The 13068-nt window shown below is 42.9% G+C and overlaps 1 protein-coding gene across 1 annotated transcript in view; it reads right to left on the minus strand.

The window, feature by feature from the left end:
• Positions 1-13068, minus strand: part of GARNL3 (GTPase activating Rap/RanGAP domain like 3) — a 3522664-nt gene that overhangs the window by 2940433 nt on the left and 569163 nt on the right. The window lies entirely within an intron of this gene.

Raw genomic sequence — 13068 nt, forward strand, 5'->3', positions numbered from 1 at the left:
GCAATTTCATTGATCAACGCTACATTTGTCTTCTTTTCATGGACCACTATATACGGTTTTCTAGCATCTATCTTTGGAACTGTTGGTAATGGGTGATCCCATGTGATGTAAACTTTATCTTTTTCTATGATTTTTTTGTGGCTGAAGTTTCCAGTGCTTTTTCAGCCACTTCAGTACCATAATGTTTACACAATCCCAGTGCAACAGTCTTGCCACATTATTATGCCTTTCAGTATACAGTCCTTCTGTCATTATTCTAATTCAGTTTTACCAAGGTCAAGAGAGGCAGTGTGCATGCATGGGTAGATGAAGTGCTACCATGTAGCATGTCACTCAGATGATTTTTCCAGTCCATGTTTGGAAAAATGCTACGTTTTGGCTGCATTGTCCTGAATCGCCAATGATGTCATAAAATGAAATGTTTTTACCTGCTTTAAAAATCTATAGATGGAGTGGGAGGCAGAGCTCGAAGGGACCTCGTACCACTTCAACTAAAGAGGTGGGAACAAAACATCATATACCTTATGGAGTACAAGCATGCACACTAACCAAGAAAAGTACTCTATTAGAAGTTGTGCACATCCCACTGTCATTGCGGAGGCCCCAAAAAATACAAACTGGGGATAAATTTATCCGGAAAGATACAACTCTCCAGTAAAGGTAGCAGAAAAAATAGTAAACAAGGAAGAGAGAAGATACCAGGAACTTGGAACTGGTAGAAAAACAGCAGGAGATTATAGAAAATAAGAAATCACAAAAATGTAAAGTGGGATAAAACAAGATTGGGTTCAGAACAAGCCTCACATTCCCAGAACAAAATAAACATCTAAGCAAAGGGGAAGAGGGATGAATCTTTAGAACAATGGAATGAGCTACCCTTCCTCAAACAGGAATGGGAAACAGAGACTCCTGTGCTTGCCATAGTAGACTATGGAATCAGGTTTTCTGCCTCTCAAGGAGCAGCTGAGGAAGATGGTCCCAATTTGTCTGTGCTACCAATAAGCTGACTGAAATTTAAAAGGGCACAATGGAAGGATGAGACCCTAATTTTGTCCAGGAAAGCATACCCAGAGTAATGGTTGAGGACTGTTTTGTGGGACCCACACCAACCACTCCATATTCTGAGATGCATAATTTTCTACTTTATACGGTAGCAAAAGAAAAGGAAGAAGTCATAAAACAGTTGCAGGTACTGAAATGCTTCAGGGCAACAGTAATAATGATACAGATCCCAGATCCATGTGTTGGAGCAATTTGGACATGGGCAAAATAAAAGTAGGGGCTCTGACCCAGTTCTACTGGCCTAGAATAAGGAGTGAAATTAAAACTATTGTGCTAACTGCAGTGAATGTCAGAGAACAGCACCAAAACTGGAATTTAAAAATCCCTTATTCCTGATACCAATAATGGAAGTGCCTATTGAAAGCATTGTCTTGGAGACTGTAGGCCCCAGATCAGATCCATCAATGGATTGCAGCATACAGCTGCAACCCTGGAACATGCTGCCTAATATATACCCCTTAGTTAAGCCAACTCTGGAGAAATTGAAAGAAGATGTTGCTATTACTTTCAATGGTCAGTGTTGCCCAAGTACATCTGAAAAGACCAATGCCTCCCATTTATGTCAAAGATCATGTAAAGACCAAGGCCTCCCATTTATGTCAAAGATCTTGTAAATACCAAGGCCTCCCATTTATGTCAAAGATCATGTAAAGACCAAGGCCTCCCATTTATGTCAAAGAGCATGTAAAGACCAAGGCCTCCCATTTATGTCAAAGATCTTGTAAATACCAAGGCCTCCCATTTATGTCAAAGAGCATGTAAAGACCAAGGCTTCCCTTTTATGTCAAAGATCTTGTTGCATATTTTTAAGAGCTTTCAGTTGAAAGAGCTCAGAACATATTGATCACACCCAAACTGATGGCCTGGTTAAATGGTTTAAAAGAAGCTTGACATCCACACTTAAGAAGGTTGAAGAGACAGACAAACCTGGGATCAGCTACTGCCATACTTCATAGTCTCCATAAGGGAGGAAACTCAAGCTTCCAGAGGATTACTGTATGGTAGACTCTGTAGAAGACTGTTGGATATAGTGAAGGAAATCTTGGAAGAGCAGGAAAACTCTTTTAAAACTCTGCCTAGTCTGCTTAATGTCCCAACACATCAACTCGTAAACAGCGATTCCTTATTTGACCTATCCATTCTCTACTATGTATCCAACACCACGGATCATAGGTTCATGTGTGTGTGTACTAGGCTAATGAGGACAAGGGCCTTTTTAAGCTTAGTCATGCATCCCAAATCTCTGACAAGTTCTGATACCCTTGGTAAGTCTAAGCAGGGGGTTGGGAGATGAAACATTTACAAGCAGGGGCCTGGGAGATGAACCATTACAGATATAGGTGCCAAACCAGAGATGCCTTTCCTATTCCCCATTTAACTGTCCAAGTTACATTTGAATAGGTTTAGGGAGGAATTCTACTTCACATGGATGGGAAGCCTGTTCCAGAGAAGGGGTAATCTCTAGGATACATACCGGTCTCTCTAGTAGGTCCTATTTATATCACAGGCAAGGTTTATGTTTTTGGAATGTGTAATTCAGGTGGTTTGTTTTGTGGATATGCCGGAGGTCCATTAGAGTAGGTTCTAACAATACCTTGTATGCCAGACATAGATGTCCCCTCAGAAGCCTATAGAAGACAAAATACAGAAATATGGCTTTGAGGCAGTCTGCATACGATGTTACTAATGCCTTGTATTCTTTTAGAGAGGAACCTTTATGGATATTCCAATTGCTGGATGCCTGGTTAGGTAAATACCAATGTGGGCATTGCACTCAATGATAGCTCTGATGAATGCCAAATACAGTGGAACAATGACCCCCTTGGATCTAGATGCCATACCTTTGTTTATACATTTCACAACAGAGTAATTTCCTCACTACTGTAGACATGTGATAATCAAAGGCTAGATTACGGTCTGTGTCCCCAAGTCCCTGACTACTGGGGCAACTCTTAGGGATGTGTTGTCAATATGATCATTATCAGGTGTAAAAGACTTCCAAAAGGATATTATGCATTTCTTGGCATTAAATTTTAGTTCATGGCTTTGACATAAGTTTATTTGTGTGTGTCAATGTTCAGCTATCCACTGGATGACATAATGGTTTATACTTAACATCTTGAGCTTGCCAGCAATATCTTGGTATGGTATTGTGTCAACTGCTTTAGCCAGGTCAAGGTAGGCAGGGTGAACTGTTCTGCCCTCATCCATTGCTTTGGTGACCCTCTCACAGAAGTCCACCAGATTGAGTAGGGATGACCTACCCTTGGTGAACCCAAACCAGGTTGGATTCAGTGTCTGGATGTTTCCTATGTCATTACTGATCATTTCCATGATAATTCTTTCCATGGCTTTCTTATGAGACTAGTGAGACTTATGGGACTTTAGTTTCCAGGGTCTGTAAATGGCTCATCTTTATGCAAGGGGATGAGTGTTACTCTTCTCCATTTGTTAGGCATGAAGCCTGTTTGGGGACTAAATAGTGATTCCAGAGGTCCTGATAGGTCATGTTTCATACTATTTAGAAGGCATCCTGGGATATTGTCTGGGACCATCAATGCAGTGTTCTTGGCCTTAGAGAAAGCATTGAGGACCTGCTCCCTAGTGATAGTAGGGGGAGTTATATTTGATGGCATTTTCCCTGGGGAGGTTGAGGGGGAGGGATGGGTAAAGTTGAAGCTAAATTTGTCTGCCAGTAGATTTTCTATATCTTCTGCCTCAGTATAGGTGGCTCCATTATCAATGAGCTCTGCACACAATTGTGTACTGCCTTTGAGGTTGCAGACATAGCTAAAAATACCTTGTGGTTGTTCTTGGCCTAGTAGGTCAAATGTACCTCAAATTTGGCTTTGGTAGACTTCAGTTTTCTTCTGAGTTGTTTTGTTTAGTTTGAGAGTGCTTTTATCCTGCTGGGTACCACATCTCCTAATGTTCACAATGATTTTCTTGCTTCTGTTATAAAGCTTATTGATGTTGTGATTCCACCAGGCTGGCTTTACTTCTTCCTGGTGGGTACAGCTGCCTCCATGCAGCTATTAACAGACTTGTCTCGGGTTTCTGTGAACAGTTCCATGTAGACAGCTGTGTTCTTAGGGTTTGGGGGGAGTCCTGTTATTAGCTCTTCTATTGCAACTCTTAGATTCTACAGTTCTACAATTTTGATTGTCTTCACTGCAAAACCTTCCCGCCATACTTGCATATACCACATCCATCCTTTTGGCTGGACATTTACCTCACCTATAACATCAGTGCATTGTATACCCTGATCATAATTCTTTTTAAACCTTCTTGTAAATGTGTGAATATTGTTTGCACATGTGCAATGTTATTTTATGTTAGTGTATAGAACAAATTAATGATATCTTTAATCTTACTTTACTGTGGTGACTATGTATGCAACCTTGGCTGAGCTTGAAAATGGTCAAATATAATCAGTGCTGTACCCCAGTAAACAAAATTAACTAAATAAATGCACAAACACTATGATCTTCTACAGGAAAGAATGTGATTAATAATGCACATTCTTCAGAAGCACATAGAAAGAGCACAAACTAGTAAGTAAGGGTTACATACCATAACCTTATAAAAATCCTGAAAAGCTGAAGTTAATATAGTTGGTGGGGGTCAGAGGTAATCAATTAAGAACATAGCTGGTGTAGGGTCAGGGGTAATCAACTGTGAACAGGAGTTGGTGTAGTGGATGACAGCCCCATCTTCTAAGTCCCAAAAGCTGTAGGTCCAGGAATTCCTCTTCATTAAAAGATATTTTCTAAGACCTGGATGACTCTCACTTGAACAAAAAAAGACCATCCCAGAGAAAAATGTTTGCTTGAAGCCTCATAGGATACCAGAACCCAGAAACAGGCTATATGGGTGGAAATCAAAAATGCTAAAATTGGGGGTGAGAGAGGAGTCAGCCAGTAAGTACGATAGCCCCCTTGAGTAAATTCATAGGTGTTTACTAGGCTAACGATCACAAGGGCCTTTTTAAGCCTAGCCATGCATCCCAACTCACAAGTCTTGATACCCTTGATAAGTGTAAGCATGGGCTTGGGAGATGAACCATTTACAGGTGACCTGTTTGCATGAGAGACAAAGGTGCCAAACCAGGGATGTATTTCTGGTTCCCCATCCAATTGTCCAAGTTGCACTTGAATTGGGTTAGGGAGGAACTCTGCTTCACATGAATGGGGAGCATGTTCCATAGACAGGGTATTCTCTGGGATACATACATATCTCTCAAGCAGGTCCTATTTATATCACAGGCAAGCTTTAAGTCTTTAGAATGGGTAATTCTGCTACTGTTTGTTTTGTGGATATGCAGGAGGTCTATCAGGAGTGGGGTCTGACAATGCCCTGTATGCCAAGCACAGATCTCATCTCAAAAACCTATAGGAGACAGAATACAGGGATAGGGCCTTGAGGCAGTTTGCATAGGACATATCACTTACTCCCTGTATTCTCTGTAGACATTCCAGTTGTTGGATATGCCTGGTTAGGTACATACCAAAGGGTGCATTGTACTCAATGATAGGTCTGATGAATGCCAAATACAGTGGAACAATAACTTCCTTGGACATAGATGCCATACCTTCATTTATAAGTTGTGCAACATAGAATGATTTCCTCACCACTGTAGACATGTGATGATCAAAGGCTAGATTACTATCTGTGTGTGTCCCTAAGTGCAGCACCGGTTAAACTTTTTCTGGCTCCGCCAAGTCTGCTCTTCAAATTTTCCCTTAAGGAAGCTCTACTCTTAGTATAACCAGACTACTTACTATATTATAAGCCTAGCACTTGTTCTCAATACTTCTCTACTAAGTAAGCACTCTTGTACTAAGTAAAGCACTACATCTACTTACCACCCCTGTGAATACCCACTTCCCTTAAAGGTATACCACTCCCTTATACTGTTCTAGCATGTCGAGTGGTAGATTACTGGCGTCGTCTCCAGTTCAGCTGGTCAATCTGGGCATCTTGAGACAATGCTACAATTGTCTCATGTACACAGACAACCCTCTCTTCCTCCCAACAAACACAATTACATGTGAGAGATGCAACTATATAGCCAAACTGGAGGCTGAACTCTCTCAACTCAGGGCTGGCATGACCAGACAGGAGTAGATGGCAACCACACACACAACAATCCCAGTCCCACATAAACCTACCACAACTGCAAACCAAACACATAAAAACACAAAGACATACTCGGAGGCTCTAATAAAAAACTTACCAAAACAACAGAGGCTCCCAAAGCAGACATCCAAAAATCCACCACCTCAAAACAAAACACATGCAACACATACTTCAATAAATCAGTGTGTCGACCAATCGCAGCCCTTAAGGCCAAACACCTTGCCTGATACACTAGTAATAGGTGACTCCATAGTCAGACACACTGATGTCCCACTGACCAGGCTGAACAAGGAGAAGGTGACTGTGAGCTGTCTATCGGGGGCGAGGATCCGCCACATAACACACGCACTCAGGTCACTCCAAAGCAAGTACAAATATGACTCCGTCATTGTCCATGCTGGTGTGAATGACCTGAGATGTACCTCCCTGGACTACATGAAAAGAGACATAGAGGAGCTCTCCGATTATGTAGCCCAGGCTGGTATGACCCTGACCAGCATCTTGCCCTCACCAAGAATGATACCACAATACAAAGACAAGATGATCAGCTTTAACAATTGGCTCGAGTACTGGTGTCATTCTAAGGGGATCCAATATCTGTCTGCCTGGGATGATATGTTGGACAAGCCACGCTGCTTCGCAAGGGATGGCTTACACCTGTCACCACTGGGCTTCCGGATATTGGCTAAGGCTCTTGTCACCCCCATAATGCCTTTTTTAGGCAAGGCTCAAAAGACAAACCCACCTCCTTAGAAAACAAAAATGGGAAAAAACTAAGGGTAATGCTGCTCAACGCCAGAAGTCTAAATCTCAAGATGCAGGCACTTGATGCACTCCTCAGCATGGAGAACATTGACGTCTGTGCAGTAACTGAAACCTAGTTCAAGGCTCCTGAGAGCACCCCAGTGCTACCAGGCTATACCTCGTATCATGCTTTTAGGCCCCAAAACCCGGGCCGAACCACAAAGGGAGGGGGAGTGTCCATATTCATAAAGGACACCCACACCTCCAGGTTAGTAGCAACACATGAAGCAACAGAGACCATACAGGTGCAACTAACCATAGGCAAAACTGCTATACAACTGATAGCATGTTACAGACCACCCTCCCAATCTCAAGAACCCCACTCAGCCTTCCTGAAGACATTGGAGGATATGAATGTATCACAAAATACCATCATAATGGGAGACTTCAACTACCCAAACATAGATTGGGTACATTATTCTAGCCCTAATACCCTAGCCCAAAGGTTCCTGGAATTCATAAATTCAAATGCACTGGAACAACTAGTCACCTCTCCCACTAGTGGAGATAATATACTAGACCTGATCATCACAAACATGGGGACAAAATGCTCCACACCGGAAGTATACCCCTCACTAGTGAGATCTGACCACAAACTAATCACCCTGGATATACATATCCCACCTCCACCCCCAGCACAAAAGACCACAGTGAAAAACTTCTCAAAAGCAGACTTCACTCTTCTTAAGAAGGAGATGGTATCCTTTAAGCCCACTGTGCCAGTGGATACCACATCCCGCAATGCCGAATCCTTCACAAATGCCTTCTATGGACATATCCAAGAATGCATGGATCATGCAATCCCAAACAAATCCAAGTTCCTCTCCACCAAATGTAAGCGTCCTGTCTGGTGGACCTCAGCCATAAACAAATTGTATAACAAAAGAAGGAAGCTACTGCACATCAGAGTGAAATCCCATGAAGGGAAGACGTCTCTGATCAACATTAGCAGAAAACTACATTCTCTCATAAAAACATCCAAGGCAAACTTTGAGAGAAAAATCGCTAAGGACACTAAAGATAACCACAAAGCCTTCTTCAGCTATGTTAGAAACCTGGGCGGAAACCCTCAGATATGCTCAGAGTTGGTTCACAACAACAAAAAATACACTGAACCCACAGATATTGCTAACATTCTGGCTGACAGGTTCAGTGCAAACTTCTCGCCCCCTTCACCCCCAAAAGAAGAAATACTTATCCCAGCTGATTGTAATCTCCCTGTCATCTCAGATGTCCAAGTGAGAACCGCCCTAAACAAAGCAAAAAACACAGCATCAATGGGACCTGACGGTATCCCGGGGTGCGTGTTACGTGAACTCCAAGAGGAGCTAAACCCACACATAAAAATGCTATTTAACCTTAGCCTTACTTCGGGTTATGTACCTGTACACTGGCGTACAGCAACAGTGGTCCCACTCCACAAGGGGGGTGCCTCTACAGACCCTGGAAACTACCGCCCCATAAGCTTAACTAGCCTGGTCTGCAAAGCTATGGAAAGAATCATTATGGAATCATAAACAGAGACATAGGGGACCTACAGACACTTGACCCCACCCAGTTCAGCTTTGTGAAGGGCAGATCCTGCCTTTTAAACCTGATTGACTTTTTCAAAACAGTCACTAGAGCCATTGATGAGGGCAAAGCAGTCCATACAGCATACCTGGACTTGGCTAAGGCCTTCGACACAATACCCCACTCAGGCATCATAGATAAGCTAAACAGCTTAAAAGTAAACCCCTATGTCACTAGATGGGTTGCAAACTGGCTAAAGGACAGAACCCATAAAGTTAAAATCGCTGGAGCAATGTCAGACTCAAAGCCAGTCACAAGTGGTGTCCCACAGGGATCTGTCCTGGGACCCCTCTTGTTCGGCATTTATTTCTCAGATGTTAAAGCAAACATGGGAGGGCTGTGGCTGACAAAGTTCGCAGATGACTGCAAACTAGGCACCATAGTCGATACACCAGCTGACACACACATCCTACAAAAAGGCCTCACTGAAACGGACAACTGGTGCCGTAGTCACGGCCTTAAACTAAATGCCAAAAAATGTATAGTCATCCCTTTTGGAAAAAACAAAGTACCCACAAATTATCACATAGACAGCAACCCACTGAGTACGGAAAAAGTAATCAGAGACCTAGGGACCCAAATAGAGAGCGACCTCTCATTTGACACCCACGTTGCCAAAGTGGTTAGAAAAACATTCTACCTTGCACACCTCATCATGAAGGGATTCACATCCAGATCCAAGGATGTCATTGTACCCCTATATTCCTCCCTCATCAGACCCATGATTGAGTACAATGCCCCATTTGGTATGTACCTCACCCGGCACTTGCAACAGCTGGAGAGACCACAGAAGTACCTCACCAAAAGGATCAAGGGTCTCCAACATATGTCTTATTCCGCCAGACTAAAGAAACTTCAGCTCTATTCAGTGGCATACCGCCTGCTCAGGGGTGATGTCTGCCTGACGTACAAGGCCATGTCCAATCAGGATTTGATGGACATGCTCCACCTCAAAAAATCCAAATCCATCAGGACCACGAGAGCTAAAGACTTAAACCTCGGCACAAGTATGAATAGGACATGCTGGAGGGATAGATTCATAACCCAAAGGCTTCCCATGCTTTGAAACAGGATCCCAGTTCGTATTAGGCAGAGCCCCTCGCTGACTCTCTTCAAGAGAAATCTTGATGAGTGGATGGGAGATCAAAAATTTACCCCAGGGGTCACATCTGGGTCACTGCTAGACAGGGGCACAGTAAACTAATTATATTATATAAGGGGACCTTCATTGTGTCACTACTAGACAGAGGCACAGTATTCTAGATTTATTCTGTACATTTTTGTACCATTTCATGGGGTGGCAAAAGCCACATCACTATGGCTAGGCTTACAAATGCCCCAGGGCAGATAGCCTAGTACTATACTATGAAACTATGAAACTATGGTCTTAGAGAGAGTATTAAGAACCTATTCCCTAGTGGTAGTAGGGGGAGTTATATTTGATGATATTTCTTGAGGGAAGTCTGAGGGGGAGATAGGAGTAAAGCTGGAGCTGAATTTATCAGCCAGGAGGTTTGCTATATCTTCTGGCTCAGTATAGGTGCTCCATTTACAATGAGCTCTGCGCACAATTCTGTATTGCCTTTCAGGTTATGGACATAGCTAAAGAATGCTTTGTGGTTGTCCTTTGCCAGGGAGGCAAAACTTACCTCAAATACGGCTTTGGTAGATTTTATTTGTCCTCTGAGTTGTTTGTTTAGTTTGATGAGAGTGCTTTTACCCTTCTGGATGCTGCACCTCCTAATCTGTGCCATGATTTTCTTCCTCCTTTTATACATTCTACTGATTTTGTGATTCCACCAGGGTGGCTTGTTTTTTCAGTTAGTTCTGTACTTCTTCCTGGTGGGTACAGCTGCCTCTATGCAGCCATTAACATGCTTATACAGGGTTTCTATGATCAGTTCTGCAAAGGCAGAAGTGTTATGGTTTATAGGAGTTTAAAATGTTGCCAGGTTCTCACTTAATAGCAGGAGGTTAACCTTACAATAGTTCCTGAATATTCTCGGTTGAGCTGGGGATCTAGGTTTTACTTTTATTTTAAAGGAGACCATTTTGTGGTCTGACCTTACCAGGGAAGGCATTACAGTAGGGAGTTTACAACACTCTCCCATATTAGTGAAGACCAGATCCAGTATGGTTGCAACCAGGGTTATCAGATTTGAGCGGGTCTGTCCTGGGATCAGCAGCCCAATCCCAAGTCTGGCAAAAAGTACAGTTTTGTACCTACCATAAATGTAGATGTTCGAGGATCCACATTGCTGCAGTCCTAACTATTGGGTAGTCCGCTGTCCAGTCGGCCCGAATACCAAAGTATATGGCTGACGTCGGTCACGGCGCATTAGACTGACGTCAGTACGTCAGGGTACTAATGCGCATGACCGGCGTCATATCCTCAGTCTTTTCTTGCCCCAGATGTCAGAAGACCCTAAAAAGACAAGGCCCAATATACCTGCACCAAAAATATGTACAATATATACAAAATTATCAGCATATAACCTCACCTACACAACCACCCCTAAACACAGAGGGAAGGAGGGAGGGTAAATTGGACTGCAGCAATGTGGATCCTCGAACATCTACATTTATGGTAGGTACAAAACTGTACTATGTTCTTCATTCCATATTGCTGCAGTCCTAACTATTGGGTAGAATCCCAAAGCAGAGGTAAGGGAGGCTGGCAAATCATAAAGAAGTAGGAGCTGACAACATGCCTTGCAAAATAGCTGTGGCAAAACCAGCCCTAGACTTAGAGTAGAGAGGAAGGTGATAATGCTTAGAGAAAGTATGCACTGAACTCCAAGTAGCTGCCTCCAAAATATCCTTAGTTGCCACCCCCCTTAGGAATGCTGTTGAAGTGGCAGTAGCCCTAGTGGAATGAGGTCTAATCCCAGCTGGAATCTCCTTGCCATGATGGGAATAACAAAAAGCAATGCAAAACCCAATCCACCTAGAAATAGTTTGTTTTGACACAGGCTTGCCCTGCGAACTCAAAGCAAAAGAAACAAACAACTGCTGAGACTGCCTAAAATCCTTAGTCCTGCTTAAATAATAACGCAATTGCCTGTGTACATCTAAAGTGTGCAAAATCTTTTCCCCTTTATTTTGGGGGTCTGCATAGAAAGTAGGCAAATGAATAGTTTGGTTTAAAGCCACACTAGAAACCACTTTAGGCATAAAGGAAGGATTAGTACGTAATGATACCCTATCCTTATGGAAAATCAAAAAGGGCTCTACTGCCATAAGGGCCTGCAACTCAGACACCCTTCTTGCAGAAGTAATAGCCAACAGAAAAGCAGTCTTCCATGACAAGTATTTCAATTCAGCAGTAGCCGCAGGCTCAAAAGGTTGTAGAGTAAGTTTTTCCAACACAAAATTGAGATCCCAAGCAGGAGTAGGAGCTCTATGTGGGGGTCTTATATTCTTTGCCCCTCTAAGAAACTGCTTGAACAAAGGATGCGAAAACAATGGGGGGTCACAATCATAGTGAGCTGAAATTGCTGCAGCATGAATCTTAATGGAAGAGAAGGACAAACCTTTGTCCAATAACTCAGTAAGATATTGAAGAGCCACACTCAAATTAGGCTCAGAAATCTCCAAATTCTTTGCTGTACTCCAAAATAAAAATCTCTTCCATTTTTCTGCATACACTTTCCTTGTACTAGGTCTTCTAGCTTCCATAATCACATTTAAAACTTGTTGAGGAAGTTGAGACCTGCTGTGTTTCAACACAGAATATGCCAGGCTGTTAGATGAAGAGAGTGAAGCTTGACATTGAGCAGATGACCGTCCTTCTGAGATAACAGATGTGGAATCAAAGGTAAAGGCCATGGAGGCTTCCTTACCAGACTCCTTAGTAGTGGGTACCAGTGTTGCCGAGGCCAATCTGGAGCTATTAAAATCATCCTTGGCTTGTCTTGTCTGACCTTTAAGAGCACCTTTGGAAGAAGAGGCAGAGGTGGAAAGGCATACACATGAAGATTTTTCCAACTGAAAGACAGAGCATCCACTTTCCAAGCTGTGTGATGAAACCCCTTTGTGCAAAACTTTGGCAGCTGGTGGTTTAGTGGAGAAGCGAACAGATCTATGTCTGGAGTTCCCCATGACACTGTCAATTTCTGAAATACATGAAGATCCAGTTTCCACTCGTGGGGATCCATGATTTGTCTGCTTAACACATCTGCTAAGGAGTTCTGTGCTCCCGGCAGAAACCTTGCCTGAAGAGTTAGTTGCAAGCTGAGCGCAGTCTCCCATAAAATCATTGCTTGCCTGCATAGAGGATAAGAATGTGTTCCCCCTTGTTTGTTGATGTACCACATGACAGTTGTGTTGTCTGTTAGAATCAACACCTGCCCTGGAAGAAGTAACTCCTTGAAAGCCATTAATGCAAACTGGACTGCTAACATCTCCTTCATGTTGATATGTAGATGCTGTAGTCTGGCAGGCCACTTGTCTTGTATCCACTTTCCATTTAGATGAGCTCCCCAAGCAATG

This window comes from Protopterus annectens, chromosome 16.part0 (genome assembly GCF_019279795.1).
Source record: "Protopterus annectens isolate FY-2018-M chromosome 16.part0, PAN1.0, whole genome shotgun sequence".
Lineage (NCBI taxonomy): Eukaryota > Metazoa > Chordata > Ceratodontiformes > Protopteridae > Protopterus > Protopterus annectens.